The 6000-nt window shown below is 41.9% G+C and overlaps 1 pseudogene; it reads left to right on the forward strand.

Moving 5' to 3' along the window:
* The first annotated feature begins 5687 nt into the window (after positions 1 to 5687).
* On the forward strand, positions 5688 to 5780 carry LOC130343784 (U2 spliceosomal RNA; annotated as a pseudogene).
* The last annotated feature ends 220 nt before the right edge of the window (positions 5781 to 6000 follow it).

Below are 6000 nucleotides of genomic sequence, written 5' to 3' on the forward strand. Positions count from 1 at the left end.
ATGAGAAACCATTGATCAATGTAAAAGATCAGTGTGTGCAGTGTTATAGCCCCCTATGTGGGCTATAACATTGGAAAAAAAGTGGGAAAAAAAGTTAATAATAAAGATCATTTAACCCCTTCCCTAATAAAAGTTTGAATCACCCCCCTTTTCCCATAAAAAAAAAAAAGGCTGTGTAAATAAAAATAAAATTAAACAAATGTGATATCGCTGCATGCAGAAATGTCCGAATTATAAAAATATATCATTAATTTAACCGCACTGTAAATGGCGTATGCACAAAAAAAAATCCAAAGTCCAAAATAGCGTATTTTTGGTCACTTTTTATAAAATGAAAACATTTATAAAAAGCGATCAATAAGTCCGATCAATACCAAAATGGTACCAGTAAAACCTTCAGATCATGGTGCAAAATAAATTAGCTCTCATACCGCCCCATACACGGAAAAATAAAAAAGTTATAGGGGTCAGAAAATGACAATTTTAAACGTTTACATTTTCCTGCATGTAGTTATGATTTTTTTTCAGAAGTACGACAAAATCAAATCTACATATGTAGGGTATCATTTAAATCGTATGGACCTACAGAATAAAGATAAGGTGTCATTTTTACCGAAAAATGTGCTGTGTAGAAACGGAAGCCCCCAAAAATTACAAAATGGCGTTTTTTCTTTAATTTAGTTGCACAATTATTTTTTTTCCCGTTTCGCCGTAGATTTTTGGGTACAATTACTGATTACATTACAAAGTAGAATTGGTGGCACAAAAAACAAGCGATCATATGGATTTTTAGGTGCAAAATTGAAAGAGTTATGATTTTTTAAAGGTAAGGAGGAAAAAGCTGAAGTGCAAGCGAAAAAAACCCGGGTCCTTAACCCCTTAACGACGCAGGACGTATATTTACGTCCTGCGCCGGCTCCCGCGATATGAAGCGGGATTGCGCCGCGATCCCGCATCATATCGCGTCGGTCCCGGCGCTCATCAACGGCCAGGACCCGCGGCTAATACCACACATCGCCGATCGCGGCGATGTGCGGTATTAACCCTTTAGAAGCGGCGGTCAAAGCTGACCTCCGCTTCTAAAGTGAAAGTGACCCGGCTGCTCAGTTGGGCTGTTCGGGACCGCCGCATTGAAATCGCGGCGTCCCGAACAGCTGACAGGACACCGGGAGGGCCCTTACCTGCCTCCTCGGTGTCCGAGCGGCGAATGACTGCTCTGTGCCTGAGATCCAGGCAGGAGCAGTCAAGCGCCGATAACACTGATCACAGGCGTGTTGATACACGCCTGTGATCTGTGTAAGAGATCAGTGTGTGCAGTGTTATAGGTCCCTATGGGACCTATAACACTGCAAAAAAAAAGTAAAAAAAAAGAGCAAATAAAGGTCATTTAACCCCTTCCCTAATAAAAGTTTGAATCACCCCCCTTTTCCTATAAACAGTGTAAAAAAAATAACTATAAACATATATCATTAATTAAACCGCACGGTCAATGGCGTACGCGCAAAAAAATTCGCATTTTTGGTCACTTTTTATACCATTAAAAAATGAATAAAAAGTGATCAAAAAGTCCGATCAAAACAAAAATCATACCGATAAAAACTTCAGATCACGGCGCAAAAAATTAGTCCTCATACCGCCCTGTACATGGAAAAATAAAAAAGTTATAGGGGTCAGAAGATGACCTTTTTAAACGTATTAATTTTCCTGCATGTAGTTATGATTTTTTCCAGAAGTGTGACAAAATCAAACCTATATAAATAGGGTATCATTTTAACCATATGGACCTACAGAATAATGATAAGGTGTAATTTTTACCGAAATATGCACTGCGTAGAAACGGAAGCCCCCAAAAGTTATAAAATGGCGTTTTTTCTTCGATTTTGTCGCACAATGATTTTTTTTCCCGTTTCGCCGTGGATTTTTGGGTAAAATGACTAATGTCACTGCAAAGTAGAATTGGCGACGCAAAAAATAAGCCATAATATGGATTTTTAGGTGGAAAATTGAAAGGGTTATGATTTTTAAAAGGTAAGGAGGAAAAAACGAAAGTGCAAAAAATGAAAAACCCTGAGTCCTTAAGGGGTTAAGGGGTTAAATTTGGCCCTTTGTACCCACACGCCTGGGTCCGGGACACTAAAACTTGGGAGTTAAAAGTTCAATTTCAAAATTGTTAATTTAAATTTAAAAATCTTAAATTTAAATACAAAAATCATACATTTCAATGGTATCCTCATGCTTCAACCAACTCCAGGCTGTGTCATTCAGGCAATATATGGTTCACTGATGCTGCTGCTGGGCCTGGGTCTGGGAATAAGAATTTTGCTATGGTAGGTAGCACTAGCTATCCAAAATCTTCATTTTAAATTTCAAAAATGTGCGTGTTTTTTGGGGGGGTTTGTGAAGCCCTGATGCGTACTCGTACTTCAGCCAACTCCAGGCTGTGTCATTCAGGCAATATATGGTTTACTGATACTGCTGCTGGGCCTGGGAATACACATTTTGTTATGGTAGGTAGCACTAGCTATCCAAAATCTTCGGTTTAAAGTTCTTAATTCATCTTTTAATCTTAGGGATTGCGAAAGCCTAGTGTCTACTCATGCTGCTGCTAACTCCTGGCTGTGCCATTCACTATATGGTCTCCTCATGCTGCCAACACCTCTAAACTGTGTCATTCAGCCACTATATGGTCTCCTCATGCTTCAGCCTCATCCAAGCTGTGTGTCACGCCGAGCGCTCCGGGTCCCGCTGCCTCCCCGGAGGGCTCACGGCATGCCTCTGTCTGCAGTGCTCCGGTCAGCATTGCTGACCGCGAGCGCTGCTCTCTGGTCCCCGGAGGGGACGCGAACCGAGGCACGGCTCGTGTCCGCCCTCGGATTGCGCCCCGTCTCACTCACCTCTCGCCCCCGTCTGCTTCCTCCCGGCGTGCGCGGCCCCGCTCCCTAGGGCGCGCGCGCGCTGACTTGCTTAAATTTAAAGTGCCTGGCCCAATCACTTCCTATCACTCCCTAACCTATAAAAACCCATTTCCCCTTCCTCTCCTTTCCGGATCTTGTTGCCTTGTGCCCTGAGAAAGCGTTATAGTGTGTCCCAAGCCTGTGTACCTTGACCTTCTGCTGTTGCCCCTGACTACGAACCTCGCTGCCTGCCCTGACCTTCTGCTACATCTTACCTCGCCTCTGTCTAGTCCTTGTGTACCGTGCCAGTCTCAGCTGCCAGAGAGGTCGAGTCGCTACTGGGGAACACGACCTGATAGTTACTGCCGCAGCAAGTCCATCCTGCTTTGCGGCGGACTCTGGTGAACACCAGTCACTGCTTAGAACCGATTCCCCAGTACGGCCCGCGTCATCACCTCTCTGGTACAGAGGATCCACCTCCAGTGTCTTCACCAGCCGCTAGTCCGGACCCTGACACTGTGTCATTCAGCCACTATATGGTCTCCTCATGCTTCAGCCTCATCCAAGCTGTGTCATCCAGCCACTATATGGTCTCCTCATGCTGCCAAAACCTCCACGCTGTGTCATTCAGCCACAATATGGTCTCCTCCTACTAATGCCACCTCCAGGCTCTTTCATTGTGCCGCTCTACGGGAGTGATTCTAAAAGTGATGCCGGTAATCTGCATGTTATTATGAATAACAGAATTATTTCACTACCCCAGCACACTCCATATGCGTGATAGAACACAGCAAAGTGTTCTATACCCCTATTGAGGCTCTCTGTAGGCCAGAAATAGCCGTTTTTAATATAGATTCGCCACAAATAAATTCAAATAAAAAAAAAATCGAAAATTTGGCGAATCGGCCGAATCGAATTTTTGAAAAGTTCACTCATCTCTAGTGTGGACATAAACTAATATCAAGTCAAAAAAAATATAGCAATATATTATCTGTCACCTTTTTTCACTTTGTATTGCCTCATTCCTTACTCTACTCTCACCACCCAACCAAATAGAGAGAAAAAGAGGGGAAAAGACCTAAGTTAGAACATCTGTCAGTTTAAAAAACTCTTTAATGTTGATCATTCAGCCTATTATTCCATCTACACCATATAATAAAAAAATAGTGAGTGCCACCACCCAATGTTTTATACTACAATTCCTCAGAGAGATGAAAATTACTACCATTCATGTTTGATATAGATGTTTATAAAATTTCACAAACTCTTGAACAATATGTTCTAAATTCTGGACAATTTATCCCTTATTATTTTTAATTGCGGGAATAAACTTTGGAGGATTCTGATTTACTGGCAATGAAATAGATTTGTTTGGATTTTATAAAAAAAATTCTGAATAGCCTCCTCATTTAGAGTTTTGTATCTCTGTTGTGCATCCCTACATGCGCCCTCAATTTCCTCCGAAGGATTAGATACAAATATATTTCTAGCAATTATTATTTATTCCGGGCAATTCTGAATCTGTATTTTGTTAGCCTTCTTCATGTATATTTTTATATAAGGGTACGTGCACATGAAACAAATATGGAAAATCCGCAGATTATGTTGTTACTCCTTGAAGTCAATTGCATTTTTTTTTTTTGCTTTTTCAATTTCCCCACCAATAATATATTTTTTGTTTTATCATACATTTTATGGTAAAAGGAAAGGTGTCATTACAAAGTCCAATTGGTCATGCAAAAAAACAAGCCATATGGGTCTGTGGATGAAAAATTATGCTTCTTAAATGGCAAAGAGGAAAAAACTAAAACACAAAAATGAAAATTGCCTGTGTCATCAAGGACAAAATGGACTGTGTCCTTAAGAGGTTAATATATTATTATATTTAAAATTACCTCTACATTAGACCCCTCCTACATTCACATTTCTTAAACAAGTAATCAAGTAGTATTAGAAAGAAAAAAAAAGAAGCAGAAAATCCTTATTTTAATAATTTTACATTTGAAGCTCTCCGAGTCCATTTACTTAAAGGGGTACTCAGTTGAAAACATCTTATCCCATTACTAAAGGATAGGAGACAAGATGTTAGATCGCAGGGCTCCAGACGCTGCGGACTCTCGCAATCTCCGCTGTGGCATCCCTGTCATTGGGTGCATTAAGCGAACTCTGCTCCATGCCCGATTGCTAGCCGCCATGTCCCCTCCATTCACGTCTATGGGAGGAGGTGACGGCTATGCACTAGCCATTAGTATTGGGCGTGAATATTCGCATTTCTAATTTTTATTGCGAATATATTCGCTATATATTTGAAATTACGAATATTCACTTTTATTCGCATATGTGAATATTCGCATATTCCTTCTTTTCACTTGTGGGCCAATTAGAATGATGCAAATACACTTGTCAGAGATTATCAACAACATCCCTAGCAACCAATAGTAAAATTGCCCACCCCCTCACTTTTTCTTTCTCGAAGAAACAAATATGCGAATATTCACATATGCAAAAATGCGAATATGTAAATATTAAAAATATTCGAAATTCATGAATATAAGACGAACATTCGTCTATATATTCACGAAATATCACAAATTCGAATATGGGCAATGCCGCTAATCACTACTAGCCATCAAGCCCCCTCCCATAGACATGAATGAAGGGGGCATGGTGTGATGTCACGAATGCAGAAGTTGCAAGCTTCTGTGTTCCGGACGCCGCTGCTTCCGGCCCAGAGATCGCGGGGATCCCCAGCGGCGATAGGGGATAAGATGTTTTCAGCGGAGTACCTGTTTAACCCCTTCTCGGCCTTTTGGCTAAGATCAAGTGTAGTATCTGTTCTTATCAGTTTTCATGCCGGTGGCAAGCTACGCCAGTATGGGACTGGTGGGGATGGGTGCTGCATGGAGGGTGCAGGTGTACCGGGGCTTTCCGGGGCTGGTTCTGAGGAATCAGCTCGACGGCTGCCCCGATGTGACCTGTTCCCTCCGGGTCTCGCCATGAGGCTGAGAGGGTCTAGAGCCGAGGTACTTTTGTGTCTCAGGGAGTGGTGACCCCGAGGTGCCGAAACTCACTGGGTATACTGGCTCACTGAGTTGAAGCACGGGCA

Source organism: Hyla sarda, chromosome 1 (genome assembly GCF_029499605.1).
Source record: "Hyla sarda isolate aHylSar1 chromosome 1, aHylSar1.hap1, whole genome shotgun sequence".
NCBI lineage: Eukaryota > Metazoa > Chordata > Amphibia > Anura > Hylidae > Hyla > Hyla sarda.